We start from the raw sequence: 27,277 nt of genomic DNA on the forward strand, positions 1-27,277 counted from the left end.
CAAAAGAAGATGGAAGGAATATACAGAGTCACTATATCAAAAAGAATTTGTCGATGTCTTTTTTTAATCATTTCAGGAGGTAGCATATGATCAAGATCAATACTGAAGGAAGGAAGGGGGCCAAGATGGCTGACTAGGTAGAAGCTACCTCGCATCCCTCTTGCACCAAAGACTCGGAAAAACAAGTGAATTGATCACATACATGACAATCTACGAACCCTGACCATCAAACACAGATCTAAAGAGTTCACCTGAGTGACAGGGGAGCAAAAAGATGTACCCCGAAGCAGTGACTGCTTCTGGAACCAGTGCCCCGCACCACAGCCTTGAGCTCTCGCGGTTCCGGGTGCCTAGTCGCGGGGCTGATTGCTGCTTGCTGAGGTGGGGCAGGCACAGGACACAGCCTTAACCCCTAGCCCCCTGGGGTAACCACCCTAGAGACTCAGCCAGCTCAAGCAGGCTGCACACTGACGGAGCTAAAGAGAGAACAAGCAACCACGGGGAAGCAATGACTGCTTTCGGAGCCTGGAGCCAGCATCCCAGTCAGAAGACCTTGGCACCAGGCTTTGAACTGGGTGCAGGGGAGCTGAGCATGGCTTCCTGAGATGGCGCAAACACGGGAAGCAGCCCTAGCTCCCAGAAGTGACCTCAGGGGAAGCCCAGCCAGTGCACGCAAGCAGCACAGCGATGCGGCTGACAGGAGGAGAAGTCCCCGGGAGGCAGCAACTGGTTTTGGAGCCTGGAGTGCAGCGTCCCCACCAGGGAACTTTGGTACTGGGCTTTGGACTGGGAGCGGAGGAACTGACCATGGCTTCTGAGACAGCACAAGCACAGGACGCGGGCCTGACCTTTGGGGGCAATCTCGACCCAGCCAACGCACACAGGCTACATGCTCCCCTTGGGAATCTCAGATAAAACTGTCCTCACCAAGCAAGATAAGTAATTTTGTCTATATTCCTGGGTGCTACTCTCTCCTATCTATCTGATCCCTCCCCTCCCCTTCCCAGGCGGCTTCATTAACATTGGAATTTCCTGGGCCAGAGAGTGAAGTGCTCTGCAGTTTTTTTCTTTTGTTTTGCTTTTTGTTTTTTTGTCTTTTCCTAACCCATTCTCCTGGCCTGAGAGAAGCAGCTACAAAAAACCCAGGGACCAAAAATCCTTCCCTGACTTCCTGAAATTGGACTAAAAATACAGAACCAGCTCCAGCCAAGCATATGAGATCCACAGTCTTGGGCTTTCATCCCTATAGGCAACAAGGTGGCTATTATACTGCAAAGGCAATTCTGATAGAGATCTGACTGTAATTGTTTTAGTGGATTACTGGAAAGACAAGTTTCCCAGGTCTGATATCTCTACCTATTAAACAGAGCTCTCACTGACCCACAACTGGGAACTGAGGGCTGAAGCTCCACCCAAACCACCTAGCCTCCTCCCATAAGGGTCTGAGGATAGTGACACCTACCACCTACCATTGAGTGCCTAAGGTACAGCTGCAAAGTCCACCCACCAAAGTGTTTTAGGAATAGAGACTCACTTACCTCACTGGCCCTTGGGGGAAGCCTGTCAGCATCCTGCCCCCCTGGAGTGTGACCCCCTGCTGCTACTAGAATCTGGTGCACACAACTATCACCACTACTCCTGTAAGTCTACACCACACACTTGGTGATGGAAAATCAGATTCTACTCAAGAATAGTGATAGACTCTTAGGCCTGTATATCTGGTAACAGCCCAAACCAACTGGTACTAGGACATAAGTGATTCAAAGGCTACAACAATCAAGACAGCTCAATCTAGTAGCCCATCTATGCATACTGAAAGAAAACAAAACAAGATTAGACTCAGTGAGCAAATATAAAATAAATCATTACAATATCTTATAGATGGCTCAGAGACAGCAGTCGATATCAAACCACATAAAGAAGCAGACCATGATTGCTTCTACAACTCCCCAAATTAAAGAATCAAAATCTTTCCCAAATGAAGATACAATCCTGGAATTGCCAGATGCAGAATACAAAAAAACTAATTTACAGAATGCTTCGAGACATCAGGGATGACCTCAGAAATGAAATAAGGCAATCCACAGAAAAAGCCTAGGAACACACTGATAAAGCAGTTGAAGAACTCAAAAAGATTATTCAAGAACATAATGGAAAAATTAATAAGCTGCAAGAATCCATAGAGAGACAGCATTCATAAATCCAAAAGATTAACAGTAAAATTACAGAATTAGACAACTCAATAGGAAGTCAGAGGAGCAGAATTGAGCAATTGGAATGCAGAGTAGGGGGAGATGGAGGGTAAAGCAATTGACACCAATATAGTTGAAGAAAAATCAGACAAAAGAATTAAAAAAAAAAAAAAATGAAGAAACCCTAAGAATCATGTGGGACTCTATCAAGAAAAATAACTTGCATGTGATTGGAGTTCCAGAACAGGGAGGTATAACAGAATATACAGAGAGAATAGTTGAAGATATGTTGACAGAAAACTTCCATGACATCATGAAAGATGAAAGGATATCTATCCAAGATGCTCTTGGAACCAAATATAAGATTGATCCAAAAAGAAAATCACCGATACATATTATCATCAAACTTGCCAAAACCAAAGATAAAGAGAAAATTTTAAAAGCAGCCAGGGATAAAAGAAAGGTCTCCTACAAAGGAGAATCAATAAGAATAAGTGCAGACTACTCAGCAGAAACCATGCAGTCAAGAAGGCAATGGGATGACATATAGAGAGCACTGAAGGAGAAAAACTGCCAGCCAAGGATCATATATCCAGCAAAACTCTCTCTCAAATATGAAGGTGAAATTAAAACATTTACAGACAAACACAAGCTTAGAGAATTTGCAAAAACCAAACCAAAGCTACAAGAAATATTAAAGGAAATTGGTCAGAAAATCAATAACATCAGATACCAACACAACACAAGGTCACAGAAAAGAACATCCTGATATCAACTCAAAGAGGGAAATCACAAAAACAAATTAAGATTAATTTTAAAAAGAAAAAAACGCTCAAAACAGGGAATCATTGAGGTCATTATGTAAAAGATCACAATAATCAAAAAGAGGGACTAAATACAGGAGGCACAGAACTGCCATATGGAGAGGAAAACAAGGCGATATAGGACAATACGAGTTAGGTTTTTACTTAGAAAAATAGGAGTAAATATTAAGGTAACCACAAAGAGGTCTAACAATTCCATAACTTAAAATAAAAACCAAGAAAAACATAACAACTCAGCAAACATAAATGCAACTACTATGGAAATGAGGAACACACAATTTACAAAGAAAAACGTCTCAGCACAAAAAAGTAAGTGGAAAAATGAAATTCTCAACAACACACACAAAAAGGCATCAAAATGACAGCACTAAACACAGGCTTATCTATAATTATGCTCAATGTAAATGGACTAAATGCACCAATAAAGAGACAGAGAGTCAATCTGGATAAAAAACATGATCCGTCTATATGCTGCCTACAAGAGACACACCTTAGACTTAGAGACACAATCAAACTAAAACTCAAAGGATGGAAAAAAATACATCAAGCAAACAATAAGCAAAAAAGAGCAGGAGTAGCAATATTAATTTCTGACAAAATAGACATGAAAATTAAATCCACCGCAAAGGATACAGAAGGGCACCACATAATGATTAAAGGGACAATTGACCAGGAAGATATAACCATATTAAATATTTATGCACCCAGTGACAGGGCTACAAGATACATAAAACAAACTTTAACAGAACTGAAAAGTGAGATAGACACCTCCACAATTATAATAGGAGACTTCAACACACTACTTTCAGAGAAGGATAGGACTTCCAGTAAGAAGCTCAATAGAGACAGGGAAAACCTAATTGCTACAGTCAACCAACTTGACCTCATAGACTTATACAGAACACTCCACCCAACTGCTGCAAGCTATACTTTTTTTTCTAGTGCACATGGAACATTCTCTGGAATAGATCACATATTCAGTCATAAAACAAACCTTTGCAGAATCCAAAGCATCGAAATATTACAAAGCATCTTCTCAGACCACAAGGCCATAAAAGTGGAAATCAATAACAGAAAAATCAGGGAAAAGAAATCAAATACTTGGAAACTGAACAATACCCTGCTAAAAAAGGCTGGGTTATAGAAGACAGTAAGGAGGCAAGAAAGAAATTCATAGAATGCAACAAAAATGAAAACACTTCCTAGCAAAACCTCTGGGGCACAGCAAAAGCAGTGCTCAGAGGTCAATTTATATCAATCAATGTACACATACAAAAAGAAGAAAGAGCCAAAATCAGAGAACTGTCCCTACAACTTGAACAAATAGAAAGTGAGCAACAAAAGGATCCGTCAGGCACCAGAAGAAAAAAAATAATAAAAAAATAGAGCTGAACTAAATGAATTAGAGAACAGAAAAACAAGCCAAAGAATTAACAAAGCCAAAAGCTAGTTCTTTGAAAAAATTAACAAAATTGATAAACCATTGGCCAGTCTGACTAAAGAAATACAGGAAACAAATAACCTGAATAAGAAACGAGATGGGCCATATCACAACAACCCAACTGAAATTAAAAGAATCATATTCGATTACAATGAAAAATTGTACTCTAACAAATTTGCAAACCTAGAAGAAATGGATGAATTCCTAGAAAAACACTACCTACCTAAACTAACACAATCAGAAGTAGAACAACTAAATAGACCCATAACAAAAAAAGAGATTGAAAAGGTAATCAAAAAACTCCCAACAAAAAAAAGCCCTGGTCTGGATGGCTTCACTGCAGAGTTCTATCAAACTTTCAGAGAAGAGTTAACACCACTACTACTAAAGGTATTTCCAAGCATAGACAATGATGGAATACTGCCTAACTCATTTTATGAAGCCACCATCTCCCTGATACCAAAACCAGGTAAAGACACTAAAGAAAAAGAAAATTACAGACCTATATCCCTCATGAACATAGATGCAAAAATCCTCAACAAAATTCTAGCCAATAGAATTCAACAACATATCAAAAAAATAATCCACCAGGACCAAGTGGGATTTATACCAGGTATGCAAGGTTGGTTTAATATTAGAAAAGCCATTAATGTAATCCAACATATAAGTAAAACAAAAGACAAAAACCACATGATCTTATCAATTGATACAGAAAAGGCATTTGACAAACTCCAACACCCATTCATGATAAAAACTCTCACCAAAATAGGAATTCAAGGAAAATTCCTCAACATAGTAAAGGGCATCTACACAAAACCAACCGCCAACATCATTCTAAATAGAGAGAGCCTGAAAACATTTCCCTTGAGAACGGGAACCAGACAAGGATGCCCTTTATCACCGCTCTTATTCAACATTGTGCTAGAGGTCCTAGCCAGAGCAATTAGGCTAGACAAAGAAATAAAGGGCATCCGGATTGGCAAGGAAGAAGTAAAATTATCTCTATTTGCAGGTGACATGATCTTATATACAGAAAACCCTAAGGAATCCTCCAGAAAACTACTGAAACTAGTAGAAGAGTTCGGCAGATTCTCAGGTTACAAGATAAACATACAAAAATCACTTGGATTCCTCTACATCAACAAAAAGAACATCGAAGAGGAAATCACCAAATCAATACCATTCACAGTAGCCCCCAAGAAGATAAAATATTTACGAATAAATCTTACCAAAGATGTAAAAGACCTATACAAAGGAAACTACAAATACTACTACAAGAAACTAAAAGGGACCTACATAAGTGGAAAAACATACCTTGCTCATGGATAGGAAGACTTAACATAGTAAAAATGTCTATTCTACCAAAAGCCATCTAAACATACAATGCACTTCCGATCCAAATTCCAATGACATTTTTTAATGTGATGGAGAAACAAGTCACCAACTTCATATGGAAGGGAAAGAAGCCCTGGATAAGTAAGCATTACTGAAAAAGAAGAAGAAAGTGGGAGGCCTCACTCTCCCTGATTTTAGAACCTATTATACAGCCACAGTAGTCCAAACAGCCTGGTACTGGTACAACAACAGGCACATAGACCAATGGAACAGAATTGAGAACCCAGATATAAATCCATCCACATATGAGCAGCTGATATTTGACAAAGGCCCAGTGTCAATTAATTGGGAAAAGATAGTCTTTTTAACAAATGGTGCTGGCATAACTGGATATCCATTTGCAAAAAAACGAAAAAGGACCCATCTCTCACGCCATGCACGAAAACTAACTCCAAGTGGATCAAAGGCCTAAACACAAAGACTAAAACGATAAAGATCATGGAAGAAAAATTAGGGACAACGTTAGGAGCCCTAATACAAGGCATAAACGGAATAGAAAACATTACTAAAAATGACGAAGAGAAACCAGATAACTGGGAGCTCCTAAAAATCAAACCCCTAACAACAAAAACAATAGCAAACTACAATAAATTTTTAAAATAATGTCATATGCATATCCAGGAAGGAAGAAGTATTAAGTAAATGGTGGTAGTATTTTTTTTTACAAGAAAAAAGAATTTTTACTTCTCACATCACAGTTATCTCAAAGATGCATGTCAGACACATTAAAGAGATAAATATAAAGTAACAAATTACTCAAAATGCATGAAAGAAATTGTTTATAGACTTGATTTAAAAGTTCTTTGTATAAATTTTTAAAATGTAAAAAATATATCACAGAAAAAACTACAAAAGGTTATTAATAATTTTAAAATATATAAAATGTGGATAGTAACAAATATCTGTGATTGGATATTTGAAAATAAACATATTTATATTTATAGCAAAATTAAAAAACAGATAAAGCTAAATGCTTATAACTATATAATTATGCATTCAAATCATATTTCAATGGATTATATTTCATGGACAATATTATAAAAACAATTCTCATTTAATCTTTGAATAACTAATTTTTTATTACCTAAGATGTACCAGACACTATGGTAGGTATTAGATACAAAGCAAAAGAGGCCTTATCCCTACCTTCAAAAGGTTTACATTTTAATGCAGACATTTTTGTTGTTCTTAGGTGCTGTCAACTCCTACTCATAGTGACCCCATGTGACAAAGCAGAGTTACGTCATAAAATTTCTTAGGCTGTGATCTTTACTGGAGCAGATCACCAGGCTGTTCTTCTGTGGAGCCCCTGGGTGGATTCAAACTGCTAACATTTAGGTTAACAGCTGAGCATAGACATTAGGCATGTTTATATATATATATTTAGGAAAATTTATGGAACTGCTGTTACGATTTGTTATTATTGTGATTTATGTATTTTTCTTTCAGTATGTTTTACTACGATACCACTCTATTCAAATTTACACACCACTACTAAGGCCAAAGATGAAGAAACAGAAGATTAATACTGCTTCTTTTTCTTTCACACACTCCTCACTTATCAATTATCTCGTTACCCAATATTTTACATTTATGAAACTAGTAAAAAATATACTCTCTGACTATATTGCACATTAATGGCATATGTCTGGCAGTAATGAACACTGAGGTGTGAGGCAAGAATAACAGTGGCTGTGGTAGTTGAGTTAAGGTTATGTGTCCACTTTGCTGAGTCATGATTTTCAGTGGTTTGGCAGTTATGTAATGGTGTAATTTGGAGTTATGTAATAAAGTTATGCAATAATGTAATTTGGCAGTGTGTAATGATGAATCACCTCCATTTCATGATCTGATAATGGTCATCCTTCATTTTTGCATAACAATGATTTTTGCTTAACGATGTGGTTTTAGAACCTAACCATGTCAATAAGTGAGGACTGTATGCAATTTGCTTCCCTAGTGGTCCCCTCTCTTCAGTCATTCTGTTACATCCTCTCTTGTACCAGACTTACCTTTTAATGTGGAATGCCTTAAGTCTTAGTCCTAGATATTCTTCTCTTCGCTAAAATCAGTTGCCATCAAGCTGATCCCTACTTACGGCAACACCTTGTATGTCAGAGCAGAACTGTGCTTCACAGGGTTTCCCATGGCTGATTTTTTTGTTTGTTTGGGAAGTAGATCAAAGGCCTTTCTTCCAAAATGCTTCTGGGTGGACTCGAATTTCCAGCCTTACGTTAGCAGCAAGTATATTAGCCATTTTCACTGCCCACGACTTTCCTTTTCATTACTAAATTCTAATACAATGATTGATCTGGAACCAAGGAAAATTCTATTTCTGGTCTAATCCTATATCTTCTTGTACCATACATAGCTTGATGGTTCCAAATGTTTTCTCTATCTCCAGTACCCCCCCAAACCACACTCATATCTACTGTACTCATTATCTTTCTGCTAAGCATTTCTATCCAAAACAGAACTCTTGATTTCTCATCCCCATCATGCTACATTCCCCAATTCATTATTTCATTATATGTCAACTCCAGTCATGTAGTTTCTCAGGTCAAATATTTTGGAAGTATTTTGATTTCTCTTTCTCTTTAGATTCAAACAGCAGAATATTCTGTCAATTGCCTTTAGAAAATACACTAAATCAGATCATTAGTCAATAGGTACACCACTATTTTCTTGGTCCAAGTCCCAATTATCTCTTATTTGACTATTCAGTACCCTTCTTACTGGTCTTCTTTGTTATAATTTACAGATTACCTCCCTAAAATCTATTCTCCATACATCAATCAGAGTAATTATAACAAAACTCTTGTGAAATGGTGTCTCTTTGCTACAAATCTCACAATATAAATAAAATTGAAAGTCTTTATTATATTCAAAAAAGGCCCCACATGATCTGGCCACAGGCATTCTCTCACTTCCTACTGTTTGACCCATGGATAGCTGTGTCACAACCATAATGGCACCCTGCTCTCAAAACTAAGCAGATACTACCTTTTATGTTGACTTAAAGGCCTGTACATTGTTCTATCAACTCCAGATACATTCCCTCCAGAGAGAGATCAGTTTATGTGTTTGTATTTTCATCAATAATAACAGGTTCTATGCATAAAAGTCAGTTGTCCTTGAGTCAGCTAGGACTCGTAGCAACCCCATGAGTGTCAGAGTAGAATCATGTTCCATAGGAGTTTCAATGGCTGATTTTCTTTCGGAAGTAGATTGCTAGCCTTTCTTCCAAGGTACCTATGGGTGGACTCAAATTCCCAAACTTTTGGTTAGCAGCCGAGTGTGTTAACCTTTTGCACCACCTCAGAGACTCTAGTACGGTTCATAGCCATTCATTAAACATGCATTATTGATGGCATTGCAGAACATAAATTCTTTTAAGTGAGTTTCTATGTTCTTCTCATATGAAGTTACCAAGTTTTTTTTTCTTCTGTAGCTAAAGAGTTTTTATTTTTCTCTAGAGTTAGATAGACACTATCGTCCCACCAAAAATAACTGACTAGCTTATTTCTGAAAGTTGATAATTTTCTCCAAAGTAACATGCAATTTTTTCACACTATGGCAGATTCTAGACCCTAATGTTAGAAAATGCTTCAGTTGAAAAAACAATAATGATAAAAGGAAAATGTTTTATGAAAGTAGTCACCTAAATTAATAATATGGGGTCATTTTACGTGTATTCAGAAACGAAGGAAACAATCATCTTCATATTCATGTTATACTCTATGTTTCTGAAAAGCAATTCAGTTGCTAAGAATTGAACAGTCCTTACGACATTAAAAGGAAATATTCATGCAATTACTGACTCCATGGTTTCTATTTTTTTCCTGAGGCAAAGTCAATAAAAGAACAAAGGGAATATACTTCTAACTCTATTGTTTTTAAGAAGAACACTTTATGTTAAATTGCTAAGAATGCTTAAATGTACATGTCTTTTATCTTAAGGTGCTTTATTCATACCCTGTTTTTGACCAAATAGTGGATTGATTCCATTAATTTTCTAAATAAACTAATAAATGAACAACAAATCACTGCTCTTTTAGAGTCTTCTGACTTCCTTGTATATATCTTCTTCTTTGGTCTGTATCCGCTTCCTTCTATTGATAATGTGCTTCAATGAAAAGATTCTCAATTATCATTCCCCTTGATCCTGAGATTGATTTTCACCTGTTGATACATTAGTAATTATCAGCTCTTTCCCTTATCTCAGAGTTTCATAAGCAGATTGCTACCCTCAAGCTGCCTGATCTATCCCTCTCCCAGAACCCATAAGTTGAAATCTGGACACAAATGTTCTCAATTTACAAAAGAGTAGGGATCAGAAATAAAACCCCTTGCCTTCGAGTCAATTCCAAATCATAGTGACCCTACTCGACAGAGTAGAATTACCCCATAGGGTTTCCAAGGAGTGCCTGGTGGATTTGAACTGCCAACTTTTTGGTTAGCAGCCAAGCTCTTAACCACTGTACCACCAGGGCATCCAGGATTAGAAATAAAACCAAATCCAGTGCCTTTGAGTCAATGCCAACTCACAGTGACCCTATAAGACAGAGTAGGACTGCCCCCTATAGTTTCCAAGGAGTGCATGGTGGATTTGAACTGCTGACCTTTCTGTTGGCAACAGTAGCTCTTAACCACTAGACCACCAGGATAAAAAAAATAGTAGTTTTTAATTCTTTACCTTCCCAAAATGCTTCAGTTAAAATTTCTCCACCATACACTTATCTTCATTCTTTATTTCTGTGCATCTTGTGAACCAGATGTTTTATCTCTGAGACAACACAGCAGAAACAAAGAATCTAAGTGATAAGGAAGGGAGTAGCCATGCCTGAAGGCGAAAAGGACAAAGAGGGAAGGAATGGAGTCAGAGGCAGGGGAAGAGCTTCTGCTTTGTTCCTGTGGTCCAATGTCTGGAAACTGGCTCATGCTCTAGTTTTCTCTTGCCTCATTTGAGAACAAAATTACTAGAATTACTAACTCTTTTCCTGACAAGCTGGCTTCCACCTTACTCAGTAACATTAAAGTCTCTCCCTCCTCCTCCAAATTCTGACTGGATCAGAATAACTTCCATATCCACCTCCTTAAATTTGCAAATACTGGTGTGCAGCCAAATGTATTTCCTATATTCCTATCCTGGCTTGGATTCTGATTACCAGCTCCCTCCCTCAAAAGCATAAATTCGGCCTCAGTCCCCTAGAGTTCCTGCTGGCGTGTGTATAGAATGACTCTCCACCCCACTCCTACCCTCTAACCCCTGCTTGGGTTGTATCTCTTCACTTCCAGGCTGGTGTGAGACAAGACTCACCAAGTAAATAAAAACAGTAACAGAATATAAATACCTTTGCTTTAAACAAATAACCCTCCTTTTTCAAAATCTAAGAATGATGGTTTATCAACAACCAGAAACTTTATTTTTTTTCATTCATCTAACAAACAATTTTGAGTACCTATTTTGTATACATGGAAACCCTAGTGGCATAGTGGTTAAGAGCTACTGCTGCTAACCAAAGGTCAGCAGTTTGAATCCACCACATGCTCCTTAGAAACTCTATGAGGTAGTTCTACTCTGTGCTATAGGGTCACTATGAGTAAGAATCAACTTGATGGCAACAGGTCTGGTTTTGGTTTATTATGTATAAAAGGAGCCCTGATGGAGAAATTGTTAAGTGCTGGGTTGGCCAGCACTTCAAATCCTCCCCGCGCCTTCATGGGAGAGAAGACCTAGCAATCTGCTCCTGTAATGATTACATTCTAGAAAATGCTCTGGGACAGCTCTGTCTCATCATGTGGTATCAAATGGGTCAGAATTTACTCAATGGTACCTAACATCAAAAATTATGCATAAAACATTAAAGATTAGAAATACAAAGGTTAATAAGCAATGACTCTGCCAATATAGAAAATGTTTTCATATTCACATGCGTATCTAAACTTATACATAAATATTTGCAATTCTGTGCGGTAAATTCTTTAAAAACAGACTATATGCTCTAGATACACTGGTTTTCACAAGAGAAAACCAGCTCACTGTAAAGTGGAAAGGGGTAAAAAAGCAAGAGAATGGCTAAGATACAATGTGGGGACAGCCGACATTGGAGAATTTAATCAATTAGTAATATTTAAACATAAAGGAATGGATTGAGCACATTTTAGTGGGTTTAAATAGCAATGGGTATTGAAAGAATAGGCAACCAGCTAACAGTTTCTTAAACGATTAGTTCATAAAAACAAGAAAAGCAATTTTCTTAGAAAAATGAACTCACCATTTACATTATTACTTTGGAGTGGATACTGTGGTGTGCCACTGGAATTCCCTTCAAAATTGATCTATTCATTCCCCTAGTTGCCAGAAGCGATGAGTGATGGCTGATTCTTCTAGTGTTGGCCTTTGCCAAAGAGCTAGCTCATCCAAGGCTGTGGCTTTCTCCTCAGGAGTAGGCTACAAAACCCTGGCCTCATTGCCTCAAATCAGGACATCTCTGAAGGTTACCTCAGCTTCAGTCCTCACTATGGAATTGGCTGAAGCTTTAGTAGCAATTGCATAATATTTAACTACTCCTTCTGTCCAAAGAGAAAGTCTAGGGCAATTCAGTCAGTTGAGCCTGACCTGGATGCCTTCAACAACAATGGTGCTTCCTTACATACACAAAAGATACTCATGACTAACCTAAAAATGCAAGTTACCATAATTTTTGGAGGAAACAAGTTAACGTATGGCTTCCATTCAAGGAATACAATCCTGATGGCATGTAAGATGACTTTGGAATGAAAGGATTGTTTACAATTGTTGGGACCCCCCCCTCCCAAATTAGACCATTCCATTTCATTTCATGGGGCAGACAGATGTCACCACGCTGTTGGCATAAACAAATATAACAAACTGGAAAGACTCCCCTCAGTCAGTCCCTCAAAAAAAAAAAAAAAAACCTAAAATCTACCAATTGACTGAGTGGCCAAGATGCAGGCACTGTCAACCTATACCCACAAGTCCTGTCTCGGAGTCTCAACACAAGTTTTTAGACTGTGTTGTAGCTCTTATAATATTCCCACTCCTAAAAGACGAAACCATTTTATTTCTAAAATAATAGTATGCAGAAATTATCAAACAATATCATTAATATCACCTGCAAGAAAAATTTTGCTGAAGATCATTCAAAAGCAGCTGCAGCAGCATATCGACAGGGGACTGGCAGAGGTGCAAGCTGGATTTAGAAGAGGACGTGGAACTAGGGATATCATTGCTAGTGTCAGATGCATCCTGGATGAAAACAGAGGCTACCAGAAAGATGTTTACTTGTGTTTTATTGACCATGCTAAGACATTCAACTGTGTGGATCATAATAAACTATGGATAACATTGTGAAGAATGGGAACTCCAGAAGACTTAAGTGTGCTCATAAGGAATTTGTACATGGATCAAGAGGCAGTTGTTAGAACAGAACAAGGGGATAGTGCATGGTTTAAAGTCTGGAAAGGTGTGTGGCAGGATTGTATTCTTTCACCATACCTATTCAAGCTTTATGCTGAGCAAATAATCTGAGAAGCTGGACTATATTAACAAGAATATGGCATCAGGACTGAACAAAGACTCATTAGCAACCTTCATTGTGCAGATGACACAAACTTGCTTGCTGAAAGTGAAGAAGACTTAAAGCACTTACTGATGAAGATCAGAAACCACAGCCTTCATTCAGTATGGACTACACCTCAACATAAAGAAAACAAAAATCCTCACAACTGGACCAACAAGCAACATCATGATAAATGCAGAGAAGACTGAGGTTGTCAAAGATTTCATTTTACTTGAACCCACAATCAACACCTATGGAAGCAGCAGTCAAGAAATCAAAAGATGCATTGCATTGGGCAAAACTGCTGCAAAAGTGTTGAAAAGCAAAGATGTCACCTTGAGGACTAACGTCCGCCTGACCGAAGCCATGGTGTTTTCAATCATCTCATATGCATGCAAAAGCTGGAAAATGAATAAGGAAGACTGAAGAATTGATGCTTTTGAACTGTGAGGTTGGTGAAGAATATTGAATATACCATAGACTGCCAAAAGAAAGAACACATCTGTCTTTGAAGAAGTACAACCAGAATGTTCCTTAGAAGCAAGGAGAGCGAGACTGCATCTCACGTACTTTGGATGTGTTATCAGGATGGATCCATCTGTGGAGAAGGACATTATCCTTGGTAAAGTGCAGGGTCATCAAAAAAGAAGAAGGTCCTCAAAGAGATGGAGTGACACAGTGGCCGCACAATGGGCTCAAGCATAGGAACAATTGTGAAGATGGCTCACGACCTGGGAGTATTTTGTTCTGTTGTGCATAGTGTCACTATTAGTTGGAACCAACTCAGCATCACCTAACAACTTGTAGTACTTGTACTTAAGTACTTAAATATAACTGAAGTGCTAAAAATACTTTTTTAAAATGATTTAGCCACATGCAGTATAAATTGCAATAACCTACCAAAAAAGGTCATGTTTTAAAATTAACATACTTATTTTTCTACATGTATTATGGAGCAATTAAAATGATGATGAGCAATATTAGAAACTCTGATTTAATTGAGGGATGTTTGGCTGATTACAGTGTATTCACTTTTTTAATGAATTTTAATTAGTATTAGCTTCCTGTCAAAATCAGTAATTAAGAAAGTTGTCAAAGTCAATCCTATTATATATCTTGATAATGAAATTATTTAAACATCATACATGAATGTTCTATTAGCCTGAGGAGTATAATTGCTGTTAACATTGTTAATAGGGCTTAATAAATGTATCATATCAGCTGCATTATCTACCTAAATACCTGTACACAGATGCTTGTGATTAAAAATTTTATGAGGTTTGAAAAGTTTACTACAATATCGAGATTATTTTACAAATAATACTTAACTTTCTTGAGTTGGTACATTTGGCATATATGGACAAATGTAGTCCCTTATTATTTTCCTCAAAAACGAGCTAAAAATGTTGTCCCTGTCTGCAAAAATAAACCACGCTTATCTAAAGTGTTCAATTTGATGGCTTTTGGTATATATATCTATGAAACCATTCTCCATTATCAAACCTACCCATTATCCTGAAAGTTTCCATCTGCCTACTTAATTCCTCTTTCCATCCCTTCCTCACTCATCCCCTGTTCCTAAGCAACCACTTATTTCTTTTTTTGTAACTATAAATTTGTTCATATTTTCTAGAATTTTGGCGAATGGACTCATAGAGTAGGATTATTTTCTGTTTTTTTTTCCACTCATCATAACTAGTTTGAGATTCATCCATGTGGTTGCATGAACCATTCATCTTTTTTTTTTTTTAACTGCTGAATATTATTATATTAAGAAGCTCTGGTGGTGCAGTGGTTAAGAGCTGGGCAGATAACTGAAAGATCAGTTGTTCAAACTTACCAGCTGTTGCTCCATGGGAGAAGGATGCGGCACTCTGCTCCCATAAAGATTACACCCTTGGAAACTCTAAGTGGCAGATCTACTCTGTTCTGTAGGGTCGCTATGAGTAAGAATCAAATTGATGAAAAATTTTTTGGCTTGTTTATTATTATTATAGCATGATTTTTGACCCATTCATCTTTTGTTGGGCAATTGTATTTTCAGGTTTTAGCTATTACAGATAAATTTCCTGTGAATATTCATTTGCAAGTCTTTGTATAGAGACATGTTTTTATTTATCTTGAATAAATAACTAGAAGTCAAACAAACACCTGTATTATATGCTACACTTATATTTAACAATTTCAAATTATTTTAAGAAACTCTCAGTATCATCTCTAAAGTGATCATACCATTTCACAATTCCATAGTAGGGTGTGAGAGTTCTAGTTCTTATGCATTCTTGCAATTCGTATGGTGAATATTTTTATTGTCTTGTTTTTAGTTTTTTACCTTTTTTTTTTTTTAATTTTAACTGTTCTAATACGTACATGTAGAATTTCTGAGTGGTGTAAACGATTAATGCCCTTGGCCACCAACCTTAAGGTTGAAGGTTCAAATTGATCCAGAGGCCCCTAGGAGGAAGTCTTCGGGATCTACTTCTGAAAAATCAGCCACTGAAAACCCTGTGGAACACAGTTCTAACCTGACATCCATGGGGTATTCACGAGTTGGAATTGACTTAAAGATAACAGGTAAATATGTACATGGTGGTATTACATTGCAATTTTAACTTGTGTTTCCCTGTTGTTGTTGTTGGTAGGTGCCGTTGAGTCAGTTGTGACTCATAGAGACCCTATGCACAACAGAACGAAACACTACCCGGTCCTGAGCCATCCTTACAATCATTGTTAAATGCTTGAGCTCATTGTTGCAGCCACTGTGTCAATCCACCTCTTTGAGGGTCTTCCTACTTTCCACTCACCCTGTACTCTGCCAAGCATGATATTCTTCTCCAGGGACTGATCCATCCTGACAACTTGTCCAAAGTATGTAAGATGCAGTCTCGCCAACATTGCCTCTGAGGCGCATTCTGGCTGTACTTCTAAGACAGATTTGTTCATTCTGGCAGTCGATGGTATATTCAATATTCTTCGCCAACACCACAATTCAAAGGCATCAACTCTTCTTTGGTGTTCCTTATTCATTGTCCAGCTTTCACATGCATGCGATGCGATTGAAAATACCATGGTTGGTTCAGGCACACCTTAGTCTTCAGGGTGACATCTTTGCTCTTCAACACTTTAGGGAGGTCTTTTGCAGCAGATTTACCCAATACAATGTGTCTTTTGATTTCTTGACTGCTGCTTCCATGGCTGTTGATTGTGGATCCAAGTAAAATGAAATCCTTGACAACTTCAATCTTTTCTCCATTTATCATGATGTTGCTCATTGGTCCAATTGTGAGGACTTTTGTTTTCTTTATGTTGAGGTGCAATCCATACTGAAGGCTGTTGTCTTTGATCTAATAATAATAATAATAATAATAATAATAAGTGCTTCAAGTCCTCTTCACTTTCAGCAAGCAAGGTTGTGTCATCTGCATAACACAGGTTGTTAATGAGTCTTCCTTCAATCCTGATGCCCCATTAATCTTCATATAGTCCAGCTTCTCAAATTATTTGCTCAGCATACGGATTAAATAGGTATGGTGAAGGAATACAACCCTGACACACACCTTCCCTGGCTTTAAACCAATCAGTATCCCCTTGTTCTTTCCGAACAACTGCCTCCTGATCTATGTAAAGGTTCCTCATGAGCACAATTAAGTTTTCTGGAATTCCCATTCTTTGCAATTTTATCCATAATTTGTTTTCCCATTGTGTTTCCCTACTAAATAATTATTTTGTGCTTATTTGCCATATCTTCTTTGGTGAAGTGTCTGTTCAAATTTTTTTGCCCACTTTTATTTGTTTTTTTTTTTTTGCTTTGTTATTATCAATTTTTTTTTAGAGTCTTTTATTTTGGATAAAAGTGTTTTATAAGGAATATGATTTGCAGCCCTCATGTGTCTGTCAGCTTGTCTTACTGTGGGGGCTTGTGTGTTGCTGTGATACTGGAACCTAGGCCACCGGTATTCAGATACTAGAAGGGTCACCCATGGCAGACAGGTTTCAGCTGAGCTTCCAGACTAAGACAGACTAGAAAGAAGTATCTGGCAGTCTACTTCTGAAAAGAATTAGCCAGGGAAAGCCTTATGAATAGCATCAGAACATTGTCTGATATAGTGCTGGAAGATGAGCCCTCCAAGTTGGAAGACACTCAAAAGATGACTGAGGAAGATCTGCCTCCTCAGAGTAGAGTCGACCTTAATGACTTGGATGGAGTAAAGTTTTCGGGACCTTCATTTGCTGATGTGGCATGACTCAAAATGAGAAGAAACAGCTGCAAATAGCCATCAATAATTGGAACATTCAAAGTATGAATCTAGGAAAACTGGAAATAGTCAAAAATGAAATGGAACACATAAATGTCAATATCCAAGACATTCGTGAGCTGGAATAGACTGTTATTGGCCGTTTGAATCAGACAATCATATAGTCTGCTATGCCAGTAATGACAAATTAAAGAGGAATGGTGTTGCATTCATCGCCAAAAAGAACATTTCAAGATCTATCCTAAAGTACGATGCTGTCAGTGATAGGATAATATCCATACACCTACAAGGAAGACCAGTTGCAATGACTATTATTCAAATTTACACACCAACCACTAAGGCCAAAGGTGAAGAAATGGAAGATTTTTACCAACTTCTGCAGTTTGAAATTGATTGACCATGAAATCAGGATGCATTGATAATTACTGGTGATTAAAATGTGAAAGTTGGAAACTAAGAAGAAGGATTGGTAGTTCGAAAATATGTTCCTGGTGATAGAAACAATGCCGGAGATTGAATGAACGAATTTTGCAAGGCCGATGATTTCTTCATCTCGAATATCTTTTTTCACTGACATAAATGGTGACTATACGGACCTCGCCAGATGAAACACACAGGAATCAAATCGACTACATCTGTGAAAAGAGACAATGGAAAAGCTCAATAGCATCAGTCAGAACAAGGCCAGGGGCTGACTGTGGAACAGACCATCAATTGCTCATATGCAAGTTCAAGTTGAAACTGAAGATAATAAGAGCAAGTCCTCAAGAGCCAAAATAGGACCTTGAGTATATCCCATCTGAATTTAGAGATCATCTAAAGAATAGATTTGACGTGTTGAACACAAATGACCACAGACCAGATGAGTTGTAGAAAAACATCAAGGAGATAAAGAAATTAAGAGGTCGTTGAAAAGACAGGAAAGAAAGAAGAGACCACCATGGGTGTCAGAAGAGACTCTGAAACTTGCTTTAGAACACTGAGCGGATAAAGCAAAAGGAAGAAATGATGAAGTAAAAAAAAACTGAACAGAAGATTTCGAAGGGTAGCTAGAGAAGACAAAGTAAGTATTATAATGACATATGCAAAGAGCTAGAGATGGAAAATCAAAAGGGAAGAACACACTCAGCATTTCTTAAGCTGAAAAAACTGGAGGAAAAATTCAAGACTCGAGCTGCAATAGTGAAAGATTCTATCAGGAAAATACTAAATGACGCAGGAAGCATCAAAAGAAGATGGAAGGAATACACAGAGTCATTATACAAAAAAGAATTAGTCGACATTCAACCATTTCAAGAGGCTGGACATGATTAGGAACTGAAGGTACTGAAGGAAGAAGTCCAAGCTGCACTGGCGAAAAACAAGGCTCCAGGAATTGATGGAATATCAACTGAGATGTTTCAACAAACGAATGCAGCGCTGGAGATGCTCACTTGTCTATGCCAAGAAATATGGAAGACAGCTTCCTGGGCAACCAACTGGCAGAGATATATATTTATGCCTATTCCCAAGAATGGTGATCCAACCAAATGTGAAAATTATAGAACAATATCATTAATATCACACACAAGCAAAATTTTGCTGAAGATCATTCAAAAGCAGCTGCAGCAGTATATCAACAGGAAACTGCCAGAAATTCAGGCTGGATTCAGAAAAGGGTATGGAACCAGGGATTTCACTGCTGATGTCAGATGGATCCTGGCTGAAACAGAGAATACCAGAAGGATGTTTGCCTGTGTTTTACTGACCATGCAAAGGCATTCGACTGTGTGGATCATAACAAATTATGGATAACAATGTGAAGAATGGAAATTCCAGAACACTTAATCATGCTCATGAGGAACCTGTAGATACATCAAGAGGAAGTTGTTTGGACAGAACAAGTGGATACTGAGTGGTTTCAAGTCAGGATAGATGTGCATCAAGGTTGTAGCCTTTCACCATACCTATTCAATCTGTATGCTGAACGAATAATCCAAGAAGCTGAGCTATCTGAAGAAAAACAGGGCATCAGGATTGGAGGAAAACTCATTAACAACCCGTGTTATACAGATGACACAACCTTGCTTGCTGAAAATGAGGAGGACTTGAAGCACTTACTGATGATAATCAAAGACTACAGCCTTCAGTATGGATTGCACCTCAACATAAAGAAAACAAAAATCTTCACAACTGGACCAATAAGCAACATCATGATAAGCGGAGAAAAGACTGAAATTGTCAAGGATTTTCTTTTAATTGGATCCACAATCAACAGCCGTGGAAGCAGCAGTTAAGAAATCAAAAGATGCATTGCACTGGGCAAAGCTGCTGCAAAGGACCTCTTTAAAGTGTTGAAAAGCAAAAATGTTACCTTGAAGACTAAGGTGCGCCTGACCCAAGCCATGGTGTTTTCAGTTGCCTCCTAGGCATGTGAAAGCTGGACGATGAATAAGGAACACCAAAGAAGTATTGATGTCTTTAAATTGTGGTGTTGGCGAAGAATATTGAATATACTATGGGCTGCCAAAAGAATGAACAAATCTATCTCGGAAGAAGCACAACCAGAAGGCTCCTTAGAAGCAAGGATGGTGAGACTTTGTCTCACATAACTTTGGACATGTTATCAGAAGGGATCAGTCCCTGGAGAAAGACATTATGCCTGGTAAAGTACAGGGACAGCAGAAAAGAGGAAGACCCTCAACGAGATGGACTGACATATTGGCTACAACAATGGGCTCAAGCATAACAATTGTAAGGATGGCCCAGGACCAGGCTGTGTTTTGTTCTGTTGTGCACAGGGTCTTCATGAGTTGGAATCAACTCGATGGCACCTAACAACACTACCAATGATTTGCAAACATTTTCTTTTAGTTTTAATTTATATTTTCATTCTCTTACCAGTATATTTTAAAATGTAGATATTTTTAATTTTGATGAATTTGAACTTATCAAAATCCTTTTATGAATTATGCTTTGGACGATCCAAGGATACAAAAATTTTCTCTGATGTATTATTTTAGAAGTTTTAGAATTTTAGGTTTATACTCAAGTTGATGATACAGTTTTGCTTATGACATCTACCCCTCACTTTCCAACTATCTCATTATTCAACGTTTTGCATTTACGACAATAGTAAAAAATCTACTATACAACATTTTCGGCATTAACAATGTATATCTTGTGATAACAAACACCGAGTTGTGAGCCAACAGTGCCTCTGGCTGTGATGGTACATATAGGGCCCACTTAAGTTTTGACTTCTTGGATTTCTTGGGCTGCTATTGACCCATTTATAGCATGCACTGCCATCTGATCTCTGGAAAAAGCAAGTCCCACTTTCATATAATGCCGAATTTGGAATAATGCCATGGTTTTTGGAACTTAATTACATCGATAAATGAGGAGTGTGTGTGTGTATGTGTATATATGTGTACATATATAGATGTACATATGTATATATATATATATATAAACCAGTCTAAGGGATGATTTTGAATTTGTTTTTTTGTTGTGTGTATGTGCTCATATGTGTCTGCGTATAGATATTCCATTGTTTCAGCACCATTTGTTTTAAAAGACTATCCTTTGCAACTTTGCTAAAAACATCAAAAATCATATAGCTTCTGATATATATTTATGAACTCTCTCTCTCTCTGTTCTGGTCCATTAATCTATTTGTCTATCTTTATGTCAACACTGCATTGTCATGAGTTATGGAGTTTTATAATAAGCCTTAAAATCTGATATGTGAGTCCTTCGATTTTGTTCTTTGTTTTCAAAGATGTTCTGCCTATACTGGTTTCTCTGAATTTCCCAATAAAATTTAATATCAACTTATATTTCATGAGTTCCCAGAGTGGTGCAAATAATTTTCACTCAGCTATTAACTGAAAGATTAGTGGTTCGAAAGCCAATCAACAGGGCTTTGAAAGAAAGGCCTGGTGATCTACTTCTCTAACGTCACAACCGTAGAAAAGCCTATGGAGTACAGTTCTACTCTTTAACACGTGGGGCCGCCATGAGTTGAAATCTACTCAATGGTAATGGGTTTGGATACTGTTCTCATATTTTATATTATTGTAAATGATATTGTTTAAATTGTAATTTGAAAATGCTTATTGTCAGTGTATAGAAATAAGATTGATTTTTTTTGCGTGTATCAGGCAACCTTGCCTATGTCACTTATTACATAAATAGTAATGTCATGTTCAAATTACAATAATTTTAATCCTTGCTTTCTATTCAAAACCAAAATAAATAAATAAACTCGTTGCCGTTGAGTTGATTCCGACTCATAGCAACTACAGGACAGATTAGAATTGCTCCATAGGGTTTCCCAGAAGCAGAAGGTAAATTTGAACTGCCAACCTTTTGGTTAGCACTGTACCACCAGGGTTCCACTTTCATTCAGAATTTTATTTTTTAATTTACTTAATTACTTGTTATATTGGCTATCACTTCCAGGATCATTTTGTTTTGTTTGTATCTTGTTTTAATTCTTTGTTGCTGTTGTTGCTGATAATATGCACAGCACAATATACACAAATTTAATGGTTTCCACATGTACAATTCAGTGACATTGATTATGTTCTTCAAGCTGTGCAACCATTCTCACCCTCTTTTTCTGAGTTGTTCTTTCTTCATTGTTATGAACCAAACTGTGTCCCCCCAAAATATATGACAACTTGGCTAGACCGTGATTCCCAGTATTGTGTGGTTGTCCTCCAATTTGTAATCTGATGTAATTACCCTATGTGCTGTAAATACTAACCTCTATGATGTTAATGAGGCAGGGCACAATATACAGGATTAGGTTGTATCTTGAGTCAATGTCTTTTGAAATATAAAACAGAGAGGTGAACAGAGAGGAGAAGGACTTCCTACCACCAAGAAAGAAGAGCCAGAAGTGGAGTGTGCCTTTGGACCTGAGGTTCCTGCTCTGGGAAACTCTTAGACCCACGGGAAGATTGGTGACAAGGACCTTTCCTCAGAACTGAGAGAAAGTATTTCCCTGGTTCTGGCACCCTGAATTTGGACTTCTAGACTCCTAAACTGTGAGAGAATAACTTTCTGTTTGTTAAAGTCATCCACTTGTGATATTTCTGTTATAGCAGCACTAAATATCTAAGATACCCATTAATATAAATTTACTGCCCCCTAAGGTTTCTCTCTAATCTTTCAAGCTCTGTTGTCAGTTTGATCCCATATAAATAGATGTTAAAAGTGCACAATGCCCAAGGCAGACATTCTTTACTAGTCAATCTAAACTGTTGTCCAGTTTTAAGAAGACTTCAGGGGATAAATTTAGTTTAAGATTTAAAGATTATCTCAAGGCAATAGTTTCAGGGGTTGAACCAGAAAATCTGGATTCTATGAGAATTTGAAATCCTGTTCTATGTTTTGCCTTTTTTGATCAGGGTTCTTCTACAGAAACCTTGATCAAAATGTTCAGTAATGGTATCAGGGCACCATCTAGTACTGATCTCATGGCAGAAGAGATAGTTGTTTATGGAGGAAATTAGCCACACATCCATTTCCTCCTTCTATTCCTGACTCTCATTCTTCCTCTGTTGCTTCAGACAAATATAGATCAGTTGTAACGACTTGGATGGCCACTTGCAAGCTTTTAAGGAGGTAGAGCAGAAAATAAGCATGTCATTAGACCAATTAACTGGGATGTCGCATGAAATCATGATCCTAAACCTCCAAACCAAGGAACCAAATCCCATGAGGTGTTTTGTTGCACGTAAGTAACCTAAGCAGCAACGATTTTTCTTTTTTTGTGGTATAAATATATCACACAACTTTTTTCAGTTCAACTTTCTACAGGTGTACAACTCATTGGCAGCAATTAAAATAATCAGCTGTCCGTCCTACCCTTAATCAATGCAATTTTTCCATCACAGCAAACCCAAACTCAGTACTCCATAAGTCACCCTTTCTTCCTCCCTCCCACCCCTGTTAACCACTAATAAACTTTGGTCTGTATACAATTGCCTTTTCCTGTCTTTTTATATAAGTGAGGTCATACAGTATTTGCCTTTTGTGATTGACTTTTTTCACTCAGTATAAGGTCTCCAAGATCCATCAGCATCGTAGCATGTATCAAGACTTCTCTTACTGGCTGAGTAGTACTTTGGAATAGAAGTGATGAGAAAGGGCATCCTTCCTTTTTCCTAATAATGGAGGAAAGCATTTAGCCTTTAGCATTACATATGTCATTCATAGTAGGTTTTTTTTGTAGTTACCCTTTTTCAAGTTGAGGAAATTTCCTTGTATTTCTAGTTGCTGAGAGTTTTTAATCAGGAGTTATTGTTGGATTTCTCCAATATTGTTGAATTCTGTCATAAAATCGTTAACTATATTTCCATATTACTATTTTAACATCTGTAGAACCTGTGGTGACAAACTTTCTCATTCCTAGTATTAGTAATTTGCGTCTTCTTTCTTTTTCTCCTAATCAGTCTGGCTGATTAGAACTAACTTTTGGGTACTGTTATTTTCTCTATTTATTTTCTGTTGTTTATTTCATTTATTTCCATTCTGATTTTATTATTTCATTTTTTCTCCTTTCTTTAGATTTCATTTCCTCTTCCATTCCAATTTCTTAAAGTGAAGGCTGAGGTCCTTCATTTAAGACTTTATTCTTTTCTTATATGTATGTTTTAGTGTTATAAACTGCCTCCTAAGTATCATTTTAGTGGCATCCTACAAGTTTGGGTATTTAGTGTTTTCATTTTTGTTCAGTTAAAAATGATTTCTAACTTAGTTTTAATTTCTTCTTTAAAGCCTAAACTATTTAGAAATGTGTTATTTAGAGTCACATATTTGAAGGTTTGCAAGATATGTCTTTCTAATTGATTTTCAATTTGATTCCGTTATGTTCAGAGAATGTACTTTATATGACTTAAACCTTTTAAAATTTATCTAACATGTTTCAGTGTCCAAAATATGATCAACCTTGGTGAACATTCCAGATACCTTTGAAAAGGCTATTGTATTCTGTGTTTGTTAGATGCGATGCCTATAAATTTTATTTAGTTCAATGCTGCTTAAAATCTTACTGATTTTCTGTGTGCTTGATCTCAAATACAGACAGAGCAGTATTGAAATATTCAATTATATTCAACTATAATTGTGAATTTGCCTATTTTTCCTTGCAGGCCTATCATTGTTTGCTTCATTTATTTTGAATCACTGCATAGTACTGTAATAGTGCATAACAGCTAGGATTGCTATGATCATTTCTGAATTGACCACTTTGTCATTAGGAAGTAAATTTTATATATCTGTTAATATCATTTGCTCTGAAATCTACTTTATCTGATACTAAAATAGCCACCTCAAGTTGCATTGCTCTAAATCCCCCTGTGCTCCACCTATTCATTCCTACTACGCTACCACCATAACCTGTAGAAACCACCCATATATATTTTTACTGGAAACCCTGGTGGCATAGTGGTTAAAAGCTACATCTGCTAACCAAAAAGTTGGCAGTTCGAATCCACCAGGCACTTCTTGGAAACTCTATGGGGGCAGTTCTACTCTGTCCTATAGGATTGCTGTGAGTCAAAATCGACTCAACGGCAATGGGTTTGGTTTTTTTGGTATACTATAGTAGTTAACAGCTAGGCTGCTAACCAAAAGGTTGGCAGTTCAGATCTTCCAGTTGCTCCTTGGAAACTCTATGGGGCAGTTCTACTCTGTCCTATAGGGTCACATATGTCGTCCAGAATTGACTAAATGACAATGGGTTTGGTTTTGGTTGTCTTATAGTATAGTTAAGATGCTCTAGTTCCGTGGTGGTTAAGTTCTTGGCTATTAACTGAAAGATTAGTGGTTCAAACCCACCAGACACTCTACAGGAGAAAAATGAGATATTCTGCTTCTGTAAAGATTACAGCTTTCGAAAATCTATGAGGCAGTTCTATTCTGTTCTTTGTGGTCACTATGAGTTGGAATCAACTCAAAGGCACTGGGCTGGTATAGTTAGGAGCCCTGGTGGTGCAATGGTTAAGTGCTTGAATACTAGCTGAAAGGCTGGCAGTTTGAACCACCTAGCTGCTCTGCAGGAAGAAGACCTAGTGATAGCTCTCATAAAGATTACAGTCTAGAAAACCTTATGCGGCAGTTCTACTGTGTCACATGGGGTCACTATGAGTCAGAATCGACCCAGTTGCACATAATATAGTTGGAATCACGCAGTATGTAGCCTCTTCTGGCTGGTATCTTTTATTAGTAATATGAATTTAGTATTTTTCCATGTGTTTTCTTGATAGCTCATTTCTTTTTATTGCTGAACAATATTTTATTGTATAGTTGTACAAGAATAAATGGAGCTGCTATAAACATCTGTGTGCAGGTTTTTTGTGGACATATATCTTCAACTCATTTAGATAGGTGTCTATGAGTGAGATTGCTGAATTATGTGGTAAGCCTTAGCTATGTAAGAAACTGCCAAACTGTCTTCAAAAGTGGTTGTATGAATAGGTAAATGGGACCTCATAAAAATTAAATATTTTTGTTCATCAAAGGGCTTTAGCAACAAAATGAAAAGACAACCTGCAGAATGAGAGGAAAATTTTAGGAACTGTATATCCAGTAAGGGTTTAATACCCCAAATATATAAAAACTTCTACAACTTAACAAAAAGACAAACAACCCAATCAAAAACTGGGAAAGGACTTGAATAGACATTTCACCAAAGTTGTTGTTGTTGTTGTTAGGTGACGCCAAGTCTGTTCCAACTCAGAGTGACCCCATATAGAACAGAACAAAATCCCTGCACAGTCCTGTGCCATCCTCAAAATTGTTGCTATGTTTGAGCCCAATGTTGCACCCACGGTATTAATCTATGTCGTTGAGGGTCTTCCTCTTTTAAACATGTCCAAAGAACATGAGACGAAGTCTCGCCATCCTTTTCGAAGACATGCTTGTTTGTTCTTCTGGCAGTCCATGGTATGTTGAATATTCTTAGCCTACTCCATAATTCAAAGGCATCAAAGAGGATATTTAAATGGCAAACAAGCACATGAAAATATGCACAGTTGTTAGTCATTAGGGAGATGCAAATCAAAACCACAATGAGATACTATTTCATCTCCTTTAGAATATCAACGATTAAAAAAACAAACTGAAACCAATAGGTTTTGTGGAGATTATAGAGAAACTAGAAACCTCATTCATTGCTGGTGGGAATGTAAAATGATATAACTGCTGTGGAAAACAGTTCCCCAAAAACTTGAACATAGAACTACCATATGACCCAGTATCCCAATCATATACCAAGAAGTGAAAGAAAGAATGCAAACACAAATCTGTACACCAGTATTCTTGCAGCACTTTTTACAGTAGCTGAAAGGTAGAAACAACAGAAACGTTCATCAACAGATAAATGGATAAACAAAATGTGGTATATACAGACAGCCATAAAATGCATGTAGGAATCTTTGAATTGGTGGATGCTTCGTTATGTATATTTTCACCACAATTAAAAAAAAAAAAGTGGTTGTACAATTTTGCATTCTTACCAGCAATGAAGGAGAATTTTGTTTTTCTACATCTTCACTGAGATTTGATATTGACACTTTTTTTTTGCTAT

The sequence above is a fragment of the Loxodonta africana genome, chromosome 25, assembly GCF_030014295.1.
Source record: "Loxodonta africana isolate mLoxAfr1 chromosome 25, mLoxAfr1.hap2, whole genome shotgun sequence".
NCBI classification, from domain to species: Eukaryota; Metazoa; Chordata; class Mammalia; order Proboscidea; family Elephantidae; genus Loxodonta; species Loxodonta africana.